Below are 24167 nucleotides of genomic sequence, written 5' to 3' on the forward strand. Positions count from 1 at the left end.
TGAAATGAAGAGAGTTTCCCAAGATATCCAAGGCAAAAGTGGTCCTAGTTAAAGAGAATTCTCAGAATATAGGCGTTTTTACTGTTTCAATACAACATAGCTGGTCCTAAAACAACATGGGAAACCTGGCTCCACCATAGCAATAGCAACCTTTGAAAGAACAGCATGGTTTTTGGAGAACAGTTTTAACAGTCACTCTTCATTTTTTTTTTTTAAAATATTACTTTATTTTACATTCAGACCTCAGTTTCCCCTCTCTCCTTTTCTTTCATTCCTTCTCCTACCTCTCTTTTGCTTCTCCTACACAACAGTCAGGGAGCCTGCAATGGATAAACCTAGGCCTTCTACATATGTGTGAGAGTTGTGTACCTTGGTATACTTGTGGGACTCCTAGCAGTGAGAACAGAGACTGTCCCTAATGCTTTGACTGGCTTTGGGAAATCTTTCCTTCATAAGGTCTTGCCTTACCGAGGTTTAACACAAGAGGAAGAGCTTAGACCTACAGCAACTTGATATGCCATATTTTGCTGACACCCGTGGGTGTCTGTTTCTGGACAGAAACAGAGTGATTATTCTTAATGGTAAATTGTGCTTCCAGTGCGGTATGAGGCTTGAGAAATTAGCTAACAAAATTGGGAAATCATTACAATGAGTGGGAGGTTTAACATCTAAGCTAGCCAAATTTTACTCATAATAAGATGCTTCAATGAAGGAAAAGTTCCCCTTGTCAGAATATAATAAAATGACATCATTTATGATATGTGATCAATTTCATCTTTATATGATTTTTGTTAAATGTTTGAAGATTATGACAACATGTGAGAAAAAAATACTCTATTGGTGATGGGCCCTTTTCATAGATCAAAAGGTTTTATGTTAGCAATTTAATATAGGTCAGCTTTAGATAATTTTAAGTAAACTAGTATTTGGGAAGGTTTCTAGAATCTTTTCGCTAGATGGGGTCAACAGTCAACAAAATTTCGGAATGACTGCTTTGTATCATGTTCAAACCATGGAAGGATTAACTTCCACCAAGCATTGCATGAAACCTATGGGAGAAGAGAACTTGTTGACAGGTTTCTGTCCTGCCTAGTCCCACAACCATTCAGTCCCAAAGAAACACACAGAGGCTTACATTAATTATAAACTGGTTGGCCTATTAGCTCAGGCTTCTTATTAACTCTTATGTCCCCATAATTCTTGTCTGTGTCAGCCACATGGCTTGGTATTGTTTTTAATCAGTGAAGCATTTCCATCTTGCTTCCTCTGCATCTGGGTAATGACTGCAGACTGAGTCTTTCCTCTTCCCAGAATTCTCCTGTTCTCATTGCCCTGCCTCTACTTCCTACATGGCTAATGGCCAATCAGTGTTTTATTAAAACAATACAAATGACAGGGAACAAGACATTGTCCCATAGCACTCCCCCCTTTTTTCAAAACAAGAATTATGAATCTAATCTCCTTTGTTTAGCTTTTTTTCCCCCTGACCATTATCCCTAACAACTTGTAACCAACACTCTATACAAAGACAAATATTCATAATCTATTTTTTGGGAAAGTGGGAGTAGTTTTCTAGGCTACTTCCTGCTGATTGGGAACACTGATAATCTTATGGGGACCTAAAGAAAATTTATAATTATGGTCAGATCCTGACTAGAATATTCTGTGAGGCTTGATCACCTCAGCCAGCAATCTTAAGCCTGTTCTGGATGTACAACTAAGGCGTCTTGGCCAACTGCTCCTGTCAGAGATTTCTTAAAGGGTCTTCCTTGATCAAACCTGATATTTCTTAACCCAGAATGAATTCACAGTCTCTCACTTCCTGTGGAAAGAAAAACAAAATATTTTCTCCAAAGTAACATATCTTTGGACTTAAATTTTGAAGTCAAAGAATTTTTAAAATATATATGTTATAATAATCCAGCAACATTTGTAATCAAATGTCCTTTAGCAGCTGTTGTTCCTTCCTCAGCCATCAAACCATTCAAAGACAACACAATAACATACAGTATCCAGACTCTCTGTGTATTTTCCATCTTTACCTGGCTTTATTTTAAACTCCATTTCTTTCACTTTTATTTTTAATTTTTGTTTTTTTTGAGACTAAGTTTCTCTGTGTATCTTTGACTGTCCTGGCACTCACTCTGTAGACCAGGTTATCCTTGAACCCACATAGTTCTGCCTGCCTCTGCCTCCCAAGTGCTGGGATTAAAGGCATGTGCCACCACACCCAACTTCTCTCTCTCTCTCTCTCTCTCTCTCTCTCTCTCTCTCCTCTCTCTTCCTTTCTTTCTCTTTCACTCTCTCTCTTCCTCTCTCTCTCTTTTTAGCCTTTTCTATTCTCTCCCAAGCCTACACATATTTTTAAACACACTGTAAACCATTTAGAAGGTTTGTTTTTGTCTGAATCTATCTTTACTGTACATCTCTCTCTTCTTCTGACCACATGAGTCTTTAATTTGCTAAGCCAATATGGCTAGGATTAAAGCTGTGGCTTTGATGGCTGGATCCACCCCATTCCTTAGTTTTTTAAGAGTCTAGCTTCATGGCAGTGGTACTAGTGGAGCCATGAGTATTGCCAGAACTCTATGGAGTTTTAAGGTCCCTGCCACTACAAAAAAGTATGCTATTGGCTATTCATCAACATCATTTAAGTGTTTTATGGTGGGGCCTCTTAAAAGAGCTGCAAGGTTTTCGCAGCTATAGCTGAGTCAGGAAATCTCTCTTGAATGAGATGAGCTTGCCTCTAGCAAACAGAGCTCTTCTGAGAAAATGCTGCTACCAAGAAGCCATGCTTAACTCTGTTCTTTTTTGTGTCTAGAACTTCTTCCCAAACTCTCTCAGGTTTTAAGTAGATTTAGTTGTCCACATTGGTGCCATTTGTTGGCAGTAGTTTCTGTTCTGCCCAGTCCCACAGTCATTTAGTTCCAAAGAAATACACAGAGGCTTACATTAATTATAAACTGGTTGGCCTATTAGCTCAGGCTTCTTATTAAGTCTTGATTCCTACATTAACCCATAATTCTTGTCTGTGTTAACCACATGGCTAGGTATTTTTATCAGTGAAGCATTTTCATCTTGCTTCCTCTGTGTCTGGGTAATGACTGCAGACTGAGTCTTTCCTCTTCCCAGAATTCTCCTGCTCTTATTGCCCTGCCTCTACTTCCTGCCTGGCTAATGGCCAATCAGCATTTTATTAAGACAATACAAGTAACACGGTACAAGACCATTGTCCTACAGCAAGAATTCCCAAGAGATAGATAACACTTGAAAGATTGAGAAAAGGGTGGATCTTGGTGCAATGGCAGAAACAAGTTTGCAAAAATCTACATTAGTCAATATGGGAAAGTATGGAGGTATAAAGTAGCTTTGCACCAAAGGGACTAATTCTCTTCCACAGAAGCATAAGGTCAAGGAGATAGTTGCTACAACACTGTCTTTGCCTGAAGGACTTATACCCAAAGACATGCCTGAGACCTTTTAGTACCGATTCCCTGTTCCATATACCACAAAAAATCCACGGAGACAGCTGCAAGTGGTCTCAGTGACCACCTTCTTTTCCTACAAACACAAGCATTTTTCACATTTATCTGGACTATATAAAAATATGTCCCATTGCTCTTTTAACATTGCCTCCTGCTGGTGACCCGACAATAATGCATAGGTTTGAGTTTCCCATTATTCCTGTGGGAGGAGGGGTAGAAAAAGAAAAAGAAGAAAAGTTAGATATTTAATAGGTTTTTGTTTTAATTGAAAAATGTTTGAGGTTGGAGCATCTCTTTTGACACCACCACCTTTCAATCATTATTACCACTACCACCATCACCTGTACAGCCACACACATACAACCACTGTCTCTAAAACTACCACCTCATCCATCCTATACATAGCACAACTATTACATCTACTACCACACATACACATACACACACAATTATCACCCACTACCACCTCTACCACTATACATATCATTACCATTATCATCATCACGAACACCATCATCACCATCATCATCACCACCACCACCATCATCACCATCATCATCACCACCATCACCACCATCACCACCATCATCATCATATCACCATCATTACTACCACTATCTTGACCCGGCTAGCCAGTGACTGGTGCTGAGGAATTGGAGTTGAATTTGAGATTCAACAGAACCAGGGACTGTAGGCAACAGTGCTCAAGAGCCCTTTACTGGGCTTCTCCAAAGCTATTCTTCCAAGATAGTTCAGGACTCACAGAAGGAATGCAGAAGCAACAATAAACATATAAAGTATTTCTCATTTCACCAGATGTTCTCAGGATACAGAAGGTCCCATAGCCAAACAGGGGTGTTTTAATAATGCCCTTGAGTGGGCTAAACTGCACTGCTGAGGACTGGGGTGGGAGATCTTACTGTGGATGGGGGAAAGCTGTCCTCATGTAAAAAATGTGCTATGGGAACCAAGTTCACATAAGATGATATTGTTGGAAAGTTTATTATATGTGGTGGCTACAATTATCACACAGTCACTTATACCACCAAACACATCACCACCACTACCATTACCACCACCACAAACACCACCATCACCATACACATTATCACCTCCACCTCTACAGACAACCAAAAAAGTTAGCAATAATGTGGTATTTCGTGTCTTTCCTCTAGACACTGGTGAATCATGTATCAAAAATGTCAGTTAGGTTTTTGGTAACTTTATAGTTTATGATATCTATCATGACAGTCATTTTTTTAAAAAGTAATTCCTGGACCTTGAATGTAACTCAAATCTAAAGAAAAGGCAAACCTTATATCCTCAGGTGAATTTTTTCCCTTAATGTGGTAGTGTGTTTGGAGTACTTCTTGGTCTCTGATTAGAAAGTATAGTTCAATAATCCCTGAGCTTTTTCTAAATTCTTCATGAGAAACAGTGATGACTTATTGAGTTTCTTGGCACAACTTTCTCCTATTATCCATGCTTGAAGTAATTCCGAATATTTTAACTAGATTATCCTAATCAGAAATCACTAATCCCCAAGCTTCAACTAGCAGCATGACTCAGGAGTGCATAAAAGAATTACCAGCACCTGGAAGACCTAGAAACTCTGCCTTGACGTTTGTGGAGCCCTCACTCATTCAACCACAAGTGCTCTGATTTGCTAAGAAGATTATTGTAGAAGACACAGGCCTTCATTGGCATCTACAACATTTGGCTCACGGCTAGCTCAGAAAAAACCTATGGTAACTAATACTGTTTTCAAATTGCTTGTATGGTGTAGTTCTTAATTTAACACAAGACCATATTTGTGAATGAATATTATTATTATTCCTACCTCAAGTGGAGAGATTGAGAAAAGTCAGTCTCTTTCTCTTTACCTCTCATACGTGTACATATGTGTGCATCTGGGTACAGATGTGGGTACCATGCCAAGAATCTCAAATCACAGATGGAAAGGTGGCCCAGTGGCTAAGAGTGTTTGCCTGGCAAGCACAGGTTCCTGAGCTTAAATGCTCAGCCAGCACTCACTTAAAAAGCCAGATACAGTTTATTCCACATCTGTAATCTCAAATATCCTCCTTTGGCCTATGTACTTGTTGATATATACAAAACAGTACACACACACACAGAGATCTAAAATTATACAGCACAACAAGAAATTGGCAGTGCTGCTTTTGTCATAGAGCCTTCAAATCTTTCTACTCTGTCTGAAATCATATGCAAAGCTTCAGAAAGAATTCTAAAATCAGCCCCTGAGTTTACCACAGCTTGGATGGTTCTGTAAAGAATGATGTCCATTTTCGAAGTAGATAAGATGGATATCACCTAAAAGTGTGCCGTAGTGAAATAGCTGGGAATAATTTGTGTGTATTTTCCACATCAACTTTTCAAGTAAGCTAAGCAACATTAACATTATCCCAAACCCTAATAGTTCTATCAACCAAGGTCATGGCCATGTCTATATCCATGAGGGTAGATGTAACTGTGTTCCACACCTTGTCATTACAGGTCCTTTGCCTAAAGAGTGGATCCTGTTTCCAGTATAGTAAACTGGGGCAAAACTCAAACAGCAATCTTAGAACCCCCAAGCGGTTCTAGTTGGTTTGAATTGGTATAGCACATGCAACTTCCACCTACCTTCCAACAACAACAAAAAAATCTGATTTGTGCAAGTGAGTCTGCTGTTGGGAGGGACCTAAGGATGGTCTTTGTAGATGGAGACAGCTTAGACAGCCCCAGAAGGTACTTTAAGCAAATACAACAAAGCTTTATGTATGCATACTAAGTTAAATCATGCAAGCTTTTGACAAAGAGATATAAACCTATAGTAGGTGCTTTGAAGACACATTCACAATGAGTATCTTTCTTGAGTAACTGCCCAACTCCATCCATAAAATTGAAAGCTCCATGAGAACAAACTTCTCTTTTGCTCACTAACATACTTTTGCTAGTTTACATGGCCAGATCTTCCACAGACAATCAAAAAATTGCATAAATAAATTTTCCTCTATATTTGTAGATAAGTCCCTATCCTGTGTTGTTAAGTTAACTTGTTTATCATTGCTAGGATTGGTCTTCAGTAGCTTCCCAAAGCAGATGTCCCAATGAAGTCTTGAGCTTATGGTGCTGAGTGACTTCAGGAGTAGAGTTTTATAAGAGGAAATATCACCAGGTTATGGTCCTGGAAGAATATATTGAGGTGCCAAGTCCTTCCTCCTTATTCTTTGTCTCCTGGCCACTGTGAGATGAGTAGTTTTCCTCTGCACCATGTGTCTGCCATGTTATACTACCTCACCCCAGGCTGAAATGTAACCAGACCAAAGACCCCTTGTTTGAAATCTCTGAAACAATAATCTTTTATTGATGATGGTGAACTACTATGTTGGTACTAGAAGATGAACCCGGGTTCTCTGCAAGAGGAAGAAAGAGAGTTTTAATCTTTCTAGCCCCATCTAAGGAGTTTTAAAACAGTAATAAAAAAGTTGAGTAACAAACTTTATTTAGAACTATTTCATAATTGGTAATTTTGTTCACTGTAAGAGTAGATCAATTGCATAGAAAGCCCTCAAGAAAACGTTTGCTGAATGAATATACGGTGAATAATTATTTTTATAATTAAAGTTATATTTAAATCTAATATTTATTACAATCCAATATAAATTAAATTAGTTTCTTCTATCTTATTTGGCTTTGTGGTTGACATATGTTGGTGTGATTCTTTCATCCTATTTTTAATAAAATAGTGTTACTAGTCATTTTTAGTCACACTATTAAAATGTGCACACTATAGGTTTTTTCTGCCATCCTTTAAAATTTCCCCCAAGTTAGTTAAGAGGATACACGTTTATTCACACCTTTGCTGTAAGGATCAGCTCCTCCTTTCATGCAGCTTTGAATGAGCGTTTTAACTCCACTCTCCATGTCCCTGCTTCTGTTAATTGCTGTTGCCATTGTTTCTGTAAGCAGTGTTGGCACAGGTTTGCCCACACATAGGCTTCCTTCCGTCACTGTCCTGTAGAGCATCTCACACCTTCTCCCTGGGCTCAGTATTCTTCTCTGTCAGTCTTTCCTCCAGAGCTCTTTCAGCGAGGGTTCCTTGGTGACAAGGTTTTGTTCATTTATAGCATCTGCACTTCACAGTCACTCTGGGGTCATCATATTCCAGGCAAGGAAATCTTGCAGAGTCATTATTTTCTCTTCACCTAGGAAGGGATTCACTCTCTGGCCTCCACAGACAGAGCAGGGGGCCGAACCATCGTCCAGTTTCAGCAATCTGACATTTCTCTTGGGTTGCCCTTCAGGCTTTTATCTTTGTCTTTGATGTAAAGCAGTTTAACTACAAAGCCTGAAGTTTGGGTTTCCTTTCAGTAAGCTGTCTCCCTAAATCTGATCACCAATTCTTTTTGAAGAACACTTCTCCCTACTCACCTTTTGTTTTCCGAAGCAATTAGATGGGGCTCTAAGTTCTCATCCTAGCCTCTCTTTCTCCTTTTTACCTCCCTTGTATTTCATAGCTCTTCTCTCTCCTTATTCTTGGTGATTCTTTTCCTGTCAAGTACATTAATTCCCCCCAGGTGTTTCATCTAATTTCTCTTGTGTGACCTAAACTATTTTTAGCTTCAATGATCATATTTCCTTTTGCAAAGATCACATGTATTAATACATGTCTGAAAGGCTGTTGGTAGTATGTTATTTTTTCTCACACTTCTCATTTTTCATTCTATTCATTACACTGTATGTGAAAGAATGTCAGGTATGCAAGGCTAAAGGAGCTACCTTGAGGCTGTCTGTATGGGAAGGCTGCACATTCTTTCCCTGGCTGCCCTGACCCGAATAATCACACAGAAACTATATTAATCACAACACTATTCGGCCAGTGGCTCAGGTGTATTTCTAGCTAGTTTTTCCATCTTAAATATACCATTTCCATTAGTAAATATATTGCCACATGGACATGGCGTTACCTCATTTTCTACATGTCTTGTTTCCTCCGAGACTTGCTTGCATCACTTTGACTTGGCCTACTCTCTCTTTGTTCAGATTTCCTGCCTGGTTTTACTCTGTGAAACCAATGACCAAAACAGCTTCATTCATCAACCAATAAAAGCAACACATATACAGAAGGACAACCCACATTAGAAGTCTTCTACTGACTCACAAACATGATATCTTAGGGTTTCTATTACGATAATGAAACACCATGATCCAAAGTATCTTGGGGAGGAAAGGGTTCATTATCACCATCTTCTGCCTCTCTCCTTTCTCCCCACTTCTCCCCACTTCTCCCCTTTCCCCCTTCTCTCTCTCTCTCTCTCTCTCTCTCTCTCTCTCTCTCTGCTTCTGTTTCTGTTCTAACCCCATCTCCTCTTCTCCCCTTTTCCTTTTCTTCCATAACCCACTAAATAAATACCCACTTCCTCTGCATGGGTGCCTATCATCTCTCTCTTTCCCACAGAGGCTGGGGCTCCTCCCACGTGGCTCCTTACAAGACAGGCCTCTGTCTCTCACCTGTCACATGGCTCCCTGCCTGGGATCCATTGCCTCTCATGGCCCACAGACCCCTTAGGGACCTGCAGCATTTATTTTTACCCTAACTGTGTACACTCCTCAAAAGAAGTTTTTTTCCCAAAGTCAGGCATTTGGATAAGGGTCTCTATTCCCTGGGTGCTAGAGGAAAGTTCCATCTCGATAAAGCAGTCATTCTTCTTATTTCTTGAGGCTCTTTCATTAATACTAAATTGGTGCCTATTGTCAAGGTCAAGGCTAGTTCCTCAATCTCTGATCTCAAGCCACACCTGATGTCAGATGCTCCCTTTTCTCCAGTTTAAAACTATGTGCAACTATACAGTATAAAAAGTGTAGTCTCTTATCAATTAAATGCTGCTGGCAGCCATCCTGATTCACCCTCTTATCTTTTTTTTTAAATTTTAATGGAAGCATTTATTTTTGTATTTTTTTCTATCAATGATCTCAGGTACAGTTTTACACGGGGTAGCTATTCATTCTATCCATATGGGTTTTATCTTAAGAGAATCCAGATATGACTTACTGTAAATCCTTGACACAAGTCCAAAGGTTTAGGTTTTAGCTTCTTATTTATTTATTTATTTATTTATTTATTTATTTAAGATTTCTGTCTCTTCCCCGCCACCGCCTCCCATTCCCTCCCCTCCCCCAATCAAGTCCCCCTCCCTCGTCAGCCCAAAGAGCAATCAGGGTTCCCTGCCCTGTGGGTAAAGTCCAAAGAGCAATCAGGGTTCCTCTTATCCTGTGTGTGTGTGTGTGTGTGTGTGTGTGTGTGTGTATGAGCCCTCCCCCCACCCCAACTCCACACATCCTCTTTGGGATCTGAACTCTCCCAAAAGCAGGCTTCTGGCACTGAAGAAAAGGCAAGAGTGCTTAAATCTTACTTTTTTCCACTTTCTGTTTCCTTGCTGTCTAGAAGTGGCAGAGAGCAGTGCAAAGATTCGTACAGCAAATGGATAAATCAAGCTGGCCCTAGAAGGCAGAATCAGCCTGGGCTATACAAGCACTTGAGTCCACCGTCAAGTGTCTGTGTTCCATCTTCCCCAGGTTATAGAATTATAGATACAAAAAAGAGCCCAGAGGCTCCAGAGGGAGCAGCACATCTCAAGCAGAGATGGACAATGGAGTTAGTTCTCTTACACTTTGATGTTTATTTGGAGGTCATCTCTTGTGAGACAGGCCGTGTGCTAAATGCTATGGCTACAGATAAGCAGCGCATCCCTTGCACAGGTCTCTGCTAGTGGAGACAGAAAGTTGACACACAGATTCACACCAATCACAGAAAGAAGATGTATTCTGCAGTGTACCAAGAGTTTAAGGAAGGGATGAGACCTGAAACAAATCCTCAGAAAGTACCAAGAGTCTCTCTAGCTCTTTAACATGTTCTTGTTTGTTATTAATTATGCATGGAAGGCAATGGGGGTAGGTCTTTGGGATACATAAGCCAATGACAAAAGGATGAACCATGTAGCAGGTGACTGCTGGACTGACAAAGTGTCTGAGGAATGATCTCATTTGAAATTATCTGTCTTTTGATTAATTACCCACCTTTCTCTGTACCTCTGTTTCCACTCAAGATGTCAATGTTCTCCTTTCTCCAATCTTAGCCTTAACCAAGTGGGCATGGCAGTGCCATCCCATGTGGGAGGTAGATAGGCACCACTCCTTGTGCTGAGCTTTGGAGAGGTTAAGTGGAAGCTTTTTGGTAATTGTTCTCTGAGCTCACATTAACATTGTTTTCTATGAAGATTTTCCCCTTGTTTACAGCACTAATGTGAGCATTCTCCTTGGTTTATTGGAACCCTTGGCTACTCTGGCTGTATAGAAGTGAGAGGATTTCAGGAATCACAGGTTCAAATACGGCACAACATTTTATTATTGATCCAGGTGGTTGTAGGTGGGCTTTGTCATTGCCATTGTGGGGAGCAGTTCACTTAACAGAGGGAGCTGCTTGTCCTCCATTAAAATAACCGTAAATGACCCTGGACAGAGGAAACCTATGCTATGCTATGCTATGCTATGCTATGCTATGCTATGCTATGCTATGCTATGCTATATAGGATCATGATTGCCTGACTGACTGAATAACTGAGTGAATGGGTGAATAAATAGAAAGCCAGCAGAATGCATTTCTTCTTTTCTTAGATTCATGGCTTTGATTGGATTTTTATCAGAAATAGTTCAGAAATGCAGATCGCAAACTGAAATATAAACTATGAAATATCTGAAAGACTGGAGGAGAAGTGGGAAGGTGGCTGAGTGGGTAAAATGCTTGCTGTGTAAACGTGAGGATCTGAATTTGGATCCCCAGGACCTACATAAAAGACAAATGTAGCTTTGCTTGCATGAAGTCCCAGCACTGCTGGGGAACACATGGGTAGATCAAGGGGCTCATTGACTAGGCAGTGTTGCTCGGCCAATGATCTCCCAGATTCAATGAGAGACCCTGTCTCAAAAAAAAGTCAGGTGGAGAATGATCAAGGAAGATCTGAGATGTTGATCTCCTGCCTCTTTATTCATATAAATGCACCTTCACACACATATACACACATGTGCATATGTCCCCCACCCCATAACTATAGGAAGCAATCTTTGGTGTCCATGACTTGGCAAAGGAATTTTGAGCTTAACATACATAAAACATGGTTTAAAGAAGATTTTATTTATAAATCTCACCTTATCTGAATTAAAAACGTTTACTTTGCAATGTTCTGTTAGCTGAAGGAAAAGACATTCTACAGATTGGAAGAAAATATTTCTAAATCTCCAAACTATGTATTCAAAGGATAGCAATTAGAATGTGAAAAATAGAACCATAAAACCAACCAAACAACAAATCTCTTACTATTCAAAATTTTATATTCAATTAAATCCAAGCATAAAATGGACAATAGGCATGGACAGCTGTTTCACTGGAGAGGATATACAGATGGTAAATAAGGACTTTAAAAGATAGATTACATCACTTACCATGGAGGAGATACATGATAAAACACTAATGTATTGCTGCACAGCCACCAGAATGGCTAAAATCTAAACTAATAGGAACATCAAAGGCAGAGACAGCTGTTGGCTATGCCAGAAAGCATTGCAGAAGACAGTTTGATAATTTCTCTTTAAGAACAGACTCACCTACAATCCAGAAAGTGTAATGATGAATATTTTCCCTGGAGAAACAAACATGTACATACACACAAACTCACAAACAAAAACCCACGACACCTGGTAGTTTTGCCAGCTTTACTCAGTATTCTCAAATGGGAACAACCTCATGCCCATCGGTGTGTGAAGGATTAAACAAGGTGTTGTCCATCTAGACTGTGGAATGTCAGGTACTCAGCAATAGAAAGGAAGGAACCTCAACAGCGCATAGGCTCAGTGAATGTTGCAGAAGCGGGATTAGAAAGAACATGAGAACTGGAAGATGGGAAGATGTGCAGCAAAAAGAGCCACTGCTCTGAGGAACTCCCTGCAGTTATGATTATTTGCATAATACCTGCACCATATTCAGCCCCTCAACATTCCATTACAGATGGGTGGTGGGCTCACAAAGTCCCACCTCTCCCTGGGTGGTTATGGGCAATTAATGGTTGTTGAAGGAGGGGTATCTATCCCTCATTTATTCAATAGCATAGCCACTGACAAGTTGTCCTTGTTCCAGTAAATTAACCTCCACCCATACTTTGGCGAGAAGCTCAGTGGGCCACATACAGAAAGAGGACTTGAAAGAAGGAGGGGAAGCCGGGCAATGGTGGCACACGCCTTTAATCCCAGCACTCGGGAGGCAGAGGCAGGCGGATCTCTGTGAGTTCGAGACCTGCCTGGTCTACAGAGCTAGTTTCAGGACAGGCTCCAAAGCCACAGAGAAACCCTGTCTCGAAAAACAAAAAACAAAAAAAAAAAAAGAAAGAAGGAGGGAAAGAACTTGAGAAGAGCTGCGCTGCAGTGACAGAGAGAGAGAGAGAGAGACAGAGAGAGAGAGAGAGAGAGAGAGAGAGAGAGAGAGAGAGAGGAGAGAAAGTACTAAAGAACTAGGGGTGAAAAAAAACTAACATTCATTATATAAATAAAAAACTATCAAACAATTGACCTTTTAAGAAGGCCACTCAAAGGATTTTCAGACCTTGTGATTCGATGCACAAGCAATTTGAAGCAGTTAAGGTATAAACAGGCTGTAGTTGCCCAGTTGGGTATTGTCAGTGGAGGATGGACATGGAATTAGAAAGGACAAGAAGAGTTCTCTTGAGGCTAGAGCCAGTCCTTCTCCCTACTGTGGGAGTGGATCTCTGAACCCACACATGAGTCCAATTGCGTATAATTAAACCCAAGAGTAGAAGTGATACTAGGACGTTGGAGTGAGGTCATCAACACATTACCAATGTTATCATCAATATTTGGCCATGAGACTGTTCCACAGCCTTAAAACATTAGCACTGATGGAGAACAGGTAAAAGGTACAGGGAACCTCTCTGTATGTGAGTCTACAGGTATGGATATGAATATGTAACTATATAAAAAAGTAAAGTTTAATTAAAGCAATCTTTGAGGAAAAGCCATATGGTTTTCCAGTTGAAATCAGTGTGTGTCCTGAGCTGACGTTCCAAGCTCAGCTTTGAGGTTGTCATCCTCTGCCTGGGCTAGCACCTGTTTCCAGCTGCATCTGGGAAACTCTGCGCTGACATGTTTCTCTGGAGGCAGAAATGCCAGCCCTGAAGCAAAGCCTAGTGCAGGCCTACTTTTCCCTAGTCAGAATTCTGGCTGAAGGCCTCAGTGCTCATGGATAACCCAAGGCCACTGTGCTGCAGGGCTCTGGGGCTTCCAGGTTCCCTATCCACTGTGCCTGCAGAAGCTTCCTTCACTCTGGCACAGACGGTACTTGGAACGGGTTTCCAGGTTGAAAATATCAACTGTATATCCTTTTCCCTTTTTGCCTGCAGTTATGGATACCAGCCAAGACAAAATCTTAACATGTAAAAAGTGCTATTTTAGATTAAATAGTCTGAGCTAACTGTTTGGGGATCCAATTACTGAGAAAGACAGCTGGATTAGTGGGCCCCAACTTTGTCTGGAAAGAGCTAATTCAGGTCTTGTATCTACAGTATGACCTCAAATACATGATCAAACCCTTGAGATCCTATCCATCTATGAGGCATGGTAGTTGCAAATGATAATTACAGGGTGAACAAGTAATAATGGTTGTTGGTGTGTCAGTCATGTTCAGCCTTCCAGAGTGAAATGCCATAGTTGGGGTACCAAATTCAAGAGAGATTATCTCTACTGATTATGAAAGCTGAGAAACCCCAGTTGCTTTAATTCCTCATAAAGGCTCTCTACTGGTTTGTTAATGGGGCCTTCTCACCTCCCTCCTGTTTGTGCAAGGAGAGAGATTCTCTCCTCTTCCAACTTCAATTCCTCTTTCTTGTCTCTTCTCCACTCTCTTCTTCCTTTCTATTTTCTTCCTTCCTTTCTTTCTCCTCTCTAATTCCCTTCCCTTCCTTCCTCTCTTCCTCCCTCCCTCCCTCCCTTCCTTCTTTCCCTCTCTTCTTCTTTACCCCAGAGTATGGCTATATAGCCTAAGTAGGCCTGGAACTTGCTATGTAGTCTAAGTTTGTCTGCAAATAGTAAACTGGCCCAGCCCCCCATGTGTTGCAATCATGCATGAACACTCTAGGTCTCCATTTTCCTCTTCTTTTTTTATTTAAATAACATTTTAAAATTTGTTTTGCATACCAAATAGTTTCCCCTTTGTTATGGTTTAGATAAAATGCTGTAGTTCCCAAGGAGTGCAGTGGCATGCCACAAGGGCCAGTAGGTCCTAGGCAGGGAGCCATGTGGTGGGTAAGAGACAGAGATGGATAGGTATGCCATGAAGAGAAATGGGTTATGGAGGGGAAAGGGGAAAGGGGAAAGGGAAAGGAAGGAATGGGAGAAGGGGTAAGAGGAAAGAAAGGGAGAGAAGGGAGAGAGAGGGAAGGAGGGAGGGAGAGAGAGAGAGAGAGAAACGGGCGGGGGGCTGGGGAGGAGAGGAGCCAAGGCAGCAGTTGCTCACAAATAGGCAGGAAGTAGTCTTGAGAATCTGTCTCCCCAATTCCTTTAACCTGTTGTGCCTAACCTCCTACCTTTTTATTATAAAAAAGAGATGGGAATATAATGGTCTGCCCTGTCCCTTTAAAAGATAAGCTCCCCCACTCCCTTCCCTCTCTAGGCAAGTGGATCTTCCTTCCAGTTTCAGACTGAGCTTCTTCTTTCCTTTCTATTTCTTTCTTAAAGAGGCAGCTTCTACCTCTCTCCCTTCTCCCCACTTCTCCCCTCCCCCTCCCCTCTCTCTCTGCCTCTCTCTGCTCTTCTCCCTTCTCCCATTTCTCCTCTCTCTCTGCCTCCCTGCTCTCCCCTTCTCTTCTTTCCCCTCTCTGATTCTCTCTCTCTCTCTCTCTCTCTCTCTCTCTCTCTCTCTGCTCTTCCCCCTTCTCCCATTCCCCCCTCTCTCTGCCTCTCTGTTCTTCCCTTCTCCTCTTTCCCCTCTCTGATTCTCTTTCTCTCTCTCACTCTGTCTCTCTCTGCTCTTCCCCCTTCTTCCTACCCCCCTTTCCCTTTCCCCTCCATAACTTACTAAGTAAATACCCACTTTCTCTGCTTGGCTTGCCTATCCATCTCTGTCTCTCACCCACCGTGGCCCTTCATGGGACCAGCTGTTCTCATGACCCACCGTGGTCTGCCAACCACCACAGTTGCCTACTGCTACCACCTAGGAACCACAGCATTTTACCTAAACCATAACACCCTCTCTCCTCTCCTCCCAACCCCTCCCCTTCCCCATATCCTCTCCATCCCCATCCACTCCTTCTCTGTCTCCCTCCATTCAGAAAGGGAGAAGCCTCACATGGGCTTGCACAATGCATGACACATCAAGTAGAGGCAGAACCATGCTCTTCCCCTTCTATCTGGGCAAGACCAGGTAATCCAGCATGGAGAACTGGTTACCAAAAATCAAGTAAGTGCCAGGGAGAGAACCTGTTCTTGCTGTTAAAAAACTTACTAAGAGACCAAGATACAAGATTGTCACACACCTGCAGAGGTCCTAGGTGGGTCCCATGCAGTCTCCCTGACTGTTGGTTCAGCATCCGTGAGTTCCATTTCCTTCTTCTTAAAAAGCAACCAATTTTACCTGACTTTAACCTTCAACCCATGATAAATCTTAATTATCTCCTGTAAGTCCTATTGACGAATACATTAACTGGATGGGTTGGAGCTTCAGTGTATGATTTGAAGAGAAGCTTAGTCCACAGCAGCACCCCTATAAAAATTATCTGGCATGTAATGAACAGAATATGGAGTTGTTTATCATTTGATTATTTTTAATACTCTGGCAGGAAATAGCATTAGGTGAATTATAGGATTAGGCAAATTATAGTTACCCAAGGGAAAGAGGAAATTTTCATATAATAAGAAAGTGTTATCTTTCAAATACAGGTTGGGAATAAAACTGGCTTTCAAGAAGTTTCTAGAAATGAGAAACAGTATCTCTTCCCATATCTTGTACACACATCTATTGTACATTCGTTTCCTCTCCCTTGGGGGAATTAAGTGGCAAAGATGGCCATGTTTACTGCCATCATGATGCTGCTTGCCCCAGATGGATGTCTAGCCCAAACTCACTCACTTGTTGGGTGAATTCCAAATTTCCAATGAGGAAGGAAGCTGTGGTGCTTGATCCAAGATCTATACCTGGTCAATGCCTACAAGTTAGAGACCACAACCTTTAAGAACCCAGGTGTGCATTTTTACATGGAAAAAAACCAAAGTTTTTCAATAGTGGACATGATAAACTGGCTTATATTAAAGTCCATACTGTCTTATAGGTTGCATGTGTGTGGGGATGGATATGAGGTTCTGATGTTAGTCACAGAATTGGATTGAGCTAGACGTGACTCTGCCCACTGTGCAGGAGCTCCAAGTTGCCAGCAGAGCTCAGTACAGGAAGGAACACACCCTTCCCTCCTCTGTGCCCCCTCTTTCACTTGCTGAGTGACTTTCTGAATGTAGATTGCTTTTGAAAATTCAGACTTTTAACATGCAACCAGGAACAATTGTTTCAAGAATGGGCAAACTGTCTGGTCAATCCTTCTCTTTGGCAGAGCTAAGTCTAACTGACTCCAAGCTGTCTCCTCTGCTTCACATCCCACTGTCACCTCACAGAATTCTCCAGCAGCAAGAGAGCGTTTAAAGGGCTGACTTCTTAGACAACTACACACAGTGGCTCACCCACCCTATTGTTTATTTTGTAGTTGGTACTTCCACATGGGGCATCTTTAGCTAGCTATGTTAGTTAGGGTTTCTGTTGCGATGAAGGGACACCAAAACCACAGCCACTCTGAGAAAAGAGAGCATTTAGTTGCATGGCTTTCAGTCCAGAGGTTCAGTCTGTTATCATCATGGCGGGTTATGGTGACATGCGGACATACATGGTGCTAGAGAAGGAGCTGAGAATTTTACACTGTGATATGCAGACAACAGGAAATGAACTGTCTCACTGGGAATGGCTTGAGCATACAGACCTCAAATCCCACCTCCACAATAACACACTTTCTCCCAACAACATCATACTTACTCCAACAAGGCCACATCTCCTAATAGCGCCACTCCATTTGGGAGCCATTTTCTTTCAAACCACCATACTAGCGGAGTCAGCATTTCACACTTTCTGGGAAGATCCGGTGGCCTCTGCACTGAACTCATACCAAAGCCAGGCATTTTGAGCAGAGAAAAATCCTAATGGAGAGTGTTAGTGGCATATCTCCTTTGGAGGAAGAGATGAAGGGGTCATTCTGTGTGGAGACGACTACAAACAGCAAGAACCAGAGGATGGAGGAATGACTTCATACCAGTTTTTTCTTGCTCAACCTTCTTTCTCACAGAATACTTGATACTTGAACTGTTAAGTTCCTAACTTCAGTATGATTGAAGCTGGGAGATATTTACAGCAGGAGTTCTTTCCAACTCACTCCAAATAACTGACTTGCCTGGTTAACTAAGAAGGCCCCACTTTCTGCAAGACACTCCAGTTTGGAGCTGTAGACAGGAGAGGCTTCTGAACTTCCTACAGGCATGTATTATCTGAAAACTCTATTATAAACCAGGGCTACTCTAGGGCACAGAGAGAATATTATTTCTGAAACCACAAAAAAACTTTGAACCTTGCAAAGACAAAGCCATTAAGAAATGCTTCCTTATAAATTGAGGGCTACTTTCATCTAGTCATTATAAATAGAAAAATAACCAAAGGCAAAAATCATAAAGATCTAGATAACATCTATATTCAGAAGGTAGCCCAAACATCCTGAAGTCTCTCATCTTCAAAAGGACACCCTGAAAACAGAGAGCGCTTCATGGATATAGCTTATACCAGATAAGTAGGACTCCAGTAAGGACGCCATGTTCAAAGCAGCTGACATGGTCAGCTTTCCAGGAGGCAAACACACAAACATGCATATTAACAGTTACATAAGTTGAAATCAAATGTTGAGGCTATATCTGTGTCTTTTGAAGTATTCTTGGTTTTCTTTATTTTTTTCTTTATTTTTGAGAATTGTATCTATATAATCAAATGACATTGAGCAAAGGTCATGAGAAGTAAAAGAGAAGGACAAGAACTCTGAAAGGGGTGAACAAAAAGAAAATTTAAATCCTCAAAATGTCAGTTAACTGCCTTGCCTTAAAAGTGTAACCCAGGCCTCCAATGATGGTTATATTAAATGATTTCTGAGAACTGCTTATCACATGTCCTAGAAAAATTAAGTAGGCATTCAATAAGGGCCAGAGGCAATGACAGTGGTGTTATTTACGAATTCCTATGCACTTAGGGATTACCAGACAGTGGTGTTGATGCTGAGGTCCTGAGGCAGCAAGCACAATGCCTGCTATACAAACGCAAGGGTTGTCAGGAAGCAGAGATGCAGCAGAACAGCTGGGGAGATGCATTCATCAAATACTATTGAGGAAACACCTGTCAGGCTCCAATAAACTACTGTACAAATTGCTGTAATTACAGCACCTTGTCCCTGATATCAGAAGCAGTAAAGTCTAGTGGAGGAGACAGTCACTAAATAAGGCTCTGTAGTGTATCATGGAAGGATTTGCTGTCCACTGGGTGCATGTTCCTGGAATAGATTCCTGGGGGAGCTAGCTAGCCTGTGGTGATTTTCAGAGTGTCCACTGAACAAGGTTGCAAGGGCCATAACTCCACACTGTGGACACCATGATGGAAAGAGGGACCCTCTGGCAACAGGACCCAGGAGGAGTGTTTTAAATGGGTTTTCCAGGGATCTATGAGAGAGGCAAGTCTGAGTTCATATGGATGTGGGAAAATGGCAAGCCCCAGCAAAACTTCTCAGAGGAAATGAGTTTGTGAAGAACAATATGACCTCACAATAGACATGTTAAGAAGGGTGTCCAAGGAAGGCAGCAAGAGTCTAAATATTGGTCTCCAGCTCAGTGGGAGGAATAAGAAATGAGAGCAAGGAAGGGTAGCAGAGACTAGGGAGCCACATAGGAGGGGAGACTCCTGGAGACATTCTATAATGCAAGAGGCCAGGAGACTCAGTCCTAGCCTGGGCATGCCTGGAGAAGAAAGCAAAGTGATTGTGCTTTCTCTGTGTGGAGAACTGAAGAGGGATGGGTAGAAGTGCTGACTGATGGAATCTTAACCAAGCTGGGGAAGAAAAACACACGCTTGAGTCTAGAGACACAAATACATCAGTGTGTGTATTCAGATTTTGCTTCTCAAGAGCCATCTACTTTTTTTTTTTTTCAAGATACGATCTTTTGAGCTAGGATCTTTTCCTGGTCAAGTAATATAGCCCCCAATCTTAATATACCATTTCCATGCAGAAATTGCCGAAGATGCACGGAATAACTGGTACCCAGGATGCATTTTCAACAGTAGGAGACATTTTTTCAGACAGAATCAGAAGGAAGACTCAAGAGAATATGGTCAACAGCCCCAGAGAAGGAAGCATCGAGAATAGAAGGTAAGTACTCTCAGATCAGAGAATTGATTCCACCTGCATTGATTCAAACTGTACCTGTAGTTTAATATCTGTTACTTGAATACTCAAAACAGCATTAATCTGTACATAAATGAAAGTAGATGATGGTTTGATATTTTCCATGTATCAGATAACAAATTTTTAAAAAGTGCTTCAAACCCCCCACCTAAGAACCTGAGAAAATTAGTGAAGGAGAAACTTGGGGCCAATTTCTCTTAGTTTTTTAAGGAAGCTTTGTATCTGTTTCCTTGTGATGGAGTTCTGAGATCTAAAGCCTGGGTCTTCATGATTGAGCAGCAATCTTAGCTATGGGAACATCTCCCCACTCCCCAAAGTAACACTGCACTAGAGAAAATGTATAGTTCTACATGACTTTAGGCTGGAGAGTTCAACAGGGAGTTGGATTGGGCCCTTTGGTGATGTCTAGAGCTAGGCTGTTATAGTGGGGTATGGGGATGAGGTTACAGGTATTAATAAGACAGTGGCTGTCACGGAAGTCACCCATTGTCCTAGGATGCACAGGATTGCAACATAGCTGAGAATGACTCACATAACTGATCAATGCTGAGCACAAGGTACTGTTTTAGACCAGGAAAGAACTCTTAAGATCATTCATTTAAAATATCTAAATAGCGAAGGAAATTAGAAAATCTCTAATTGGAAAGTGGTTCAGTGTGTAAACTGCTCACTGTGCAAGTGGGAGAACCTGACTCGGCGTGCCCAGAATCCACACAAAAGTCCGATTTGGCAGTAAATGTCTGCAGTGTTCGTGCTTCTATGACAAAATGGGACATGGAACAGAATAGCTAATGCATGAGAGGTCACAGGCTTGTGTAGGGAGTGATGACCAACAGAAGAGTTGATGTCTCAAACTGACACTCGAGATTGTCCTGTGACCCCCACTCAAGAACTGTGACACTTGCTATATTTACACATGAACACACTGATTAAGCACATATATACCATATTCACACACAAGAGAATGGGGGAGATATCTGGGATAGTTCTTCCATGTCTCAAACCTAGTAAAAACAGAGGAAAATGATCTCAGGTCCTGGTGACTCAAGACTATTCATTCTTATTCTATTTCAATTTGTAGGAAACATTTTCTAAAGGTTTTCTGCATTAGCAAAGGGATCTGAGATTTTCAGGGTGGTTTTTATCTAATTGCTGGCATCGTTCATTTGCCCTGTTACTCTGAACTTAATTAGCAGTTCCCTCTGTGACCAACCATTCAGTAGCTTTACCATATTTACAGTCTCAGGGGGTTAACCTTGTTAAGCCCAGGGAACCTCGGAGTGATGATTTTTGATTTTATCAGATGCCCTCTGATGGCTGGTTTGGAATCTGTTTGGGACACCGCCCAAACATCAAAACTCAAGCAAGGAAAAATTCTGTGGATATTAAAAAAAAAAAAAGCCTAACCTTCGTTCATGATGGAAACCCTTACCCCAGTGAGGTTTTCTTAGGGACCTGAGGTGTCAATAAAGAATCAAGAGCCAGTGAAAGCCAGAGAGCTTCAGATGGCTTCAGCAGACCGCCACATACTGTGGTTGACTGGTACTTCTGAAATGCCTCTGACAGAAAAGGCTATTGGATACTAGATGATAGAAAATAAAAGTCACATGGCCATGTGATTGCTTTCTCTTAAAATTCTGCCAAACTAACCAAGATGACCAGTACCTTTGAAATCAGTAAACATTAAGAAGATCAAATATGACATCAGAGTCATGGAAATGTGCTGCTCCTCAGTTACATTGGGACGAAAGCCTTTGAAATCCTTAAGCCCGAGGCTTCTGAATGGTTCAGTCACATTACTTACTTATTTTAGAGTGAACCCAGCACCCCATGCCCGAAATAACAACACACAAACTGTATTCATTTAATCACTGCTTGGCCCATTCTCTTCTAGGCTAATTCTCACATATTAATTTAGCCCATTTCTAATCATCTGTGTGTAGCACCCCAAGGTGCACTTACCAGGAAGATTCTAGCCTAGTCCATCCTGGGTCGGAGCTTCATCCCAGGAGCGGGGCATGGCATCTCTCTCAGGTGTCTGCTCCCGAGAGCAGAGCAGTAGAGACTCTGAGCTCACTTCCTCTTCCTCCCAGCGTTCTGTTCTGTCTCCTCCTCCCACCTACCTTCTAACCAATAAAATGGGCCAAGGCAGTTCCTTTATTAGCCAATGACCTTCCTCCATCATTTCCCCTTTTTTGGTTTAAACAAAAAAAAAAAGGCTTTAACTTTAACATAGCAAAATTACATATAACAAAACAGTTATCAAGTAAAAGTTACAATAATCTTTATCATAACTAAGGAAAACTATAACTATAACTAACTATTCTTAACTCCATCAAAGACTCCAGAAAGATAAAATACTACCTAAGCAAACAAGAAAAAAGCAACTTTTAAAACTCTAGAAATGCCAGAGACATCTCGCTACCTGGACAGTCACCCAAAGTTCCTCTGTACCGTTGGGGCATCCATCTTCAGCCTTCAGGCCCATGGTATCCAGCAGACATTTCCATAAAGCAGGAAAATTCAAAGTCAGTTCAGTCACTATCTGTTGTGTCCTGCAGAATGTCTCGCAGACTCTTTCAAAATGAATCAGGAACCCTGAGAGAACATCTCACCTTTAGGCAAGTTCAGCAGTCCTCTCTCTGCAGGTTCTCTGTGTCCAGTTTATGCAATAGTCCAGGCAAGAGCAGTTTCTTGCCCAAATGGCTATCAAACTCCATAAGGTGCCTTTTCGATGCCCATCTTCCTCTTGAAGTAGATTGGTGCTGCCAGGAGCAGAGTGTCTCATTGTCATGAAAAGTCCTCAGTTATTAAAACATTAAATGTCCTATTCTGTAATCTTTGAAAGACATGAAGAATGTCTATCTAAAATATATCTCTATATATCTAGAAAATCTAACTAACATGACTACAAGCTTTACTATTATCGATGATTATCCATTAACAACCTATATTTCTTAATTATACAGTACATATTTAAATGAACTACACAATCACAATACCTTAATCAAAATCAGAAACACTTATACATATAACAAAATTGACCGTAAATCTCTATCCATAAAGCAGAATCTATACTAATGCAAATTATTCATATCTATATCATATCCCCCTTTAAATGTAAAAGAACGTTTATAAACCATATTTGGGAACATGGGTGCAGTTTTTTCTCTCCAAACTGCTTCCTGCTGAATGGGGGCGTCGTTAATTAGGTCTTTCATGGTATAACCTGTGTGCTAGTTTCATCTCAGTTGGCAGTTGAGCGAAGCAATTTTCTGAAGATGTTTACACCAACCCTTCAGGAGGGCGAGGTCCATCATACCAAATCGGAATAAATGCAATCCACAAGATCTGATCCTCTGTGAAAACAAAAGAAGAATCTCTTTTCCAAAGTATCATATCCTTAGATCCAAATTCAAAATATCTATGTTGGATTAGTTCAGCAGCATTTATAAATAAATATCTTTTAGCAGCTGTTGCTCCTTCCTCAGCATTCAAATAATTTAAAGAGAGCATAATAGCATACAGTATCAAAATTCTCTGTGTATTTTCCATCTTTGTGCAGCTTTGTTTTAATCTATATTTTGTTTATTTTTACTTTTAACTCTTTGCTTTTTGAGACAGGTTCTCTGTATCTTTGACCTGGAATAACTCTGTAGACTAGGCTGTCTTTGAACTCTCAGAGATCCGCCTGTCTCTGCCTCCCAGGCATTTGGGATTAAAGGTGTACACTACTACACCTTGAACTCACAGAGATCTGTTTGTCTCTGCCTTCTAGGCACTGGGATTAAAGGCGTGTGCTACCACACACAACAACTCTCTTCCTTTTTTTTTTTTTACTTTAAGAACTTCAACTTTTAGTCTGCATATATTTTAACACACTTTAAACCATTCAGAAATTTTCTCTGTCTTTGAATCTCTCTTTACTGTATATCTCTCTTTTTCTGACCACATGAATCTTTAATTTACCAAGCAATCTCAGTAGGACTAAAGGCGTGGCTTTGCCAGCTAGATCCAGTCCATTCCTTAGCTTTCCAGCCTCATGGAGGATATACAGGCTGTAGCCATGTTTACTGCCACAACTGTA

Source organism: Microtus oregoni, unplaced genomic scaffold (assembly GCF_018167655.1).
Source record: "Microtus oregoni isolate MIOR12 unplaced genomic scaffold, Mior012 000022F_ref0000154, whole genome shotgun sequence".
NCBI classification, from domain to species: Eukaryota; Metazoa; Chordata; class Mammalia; order Rodentia; family Cricetidae; genus Microtus; species Microtus oregoni.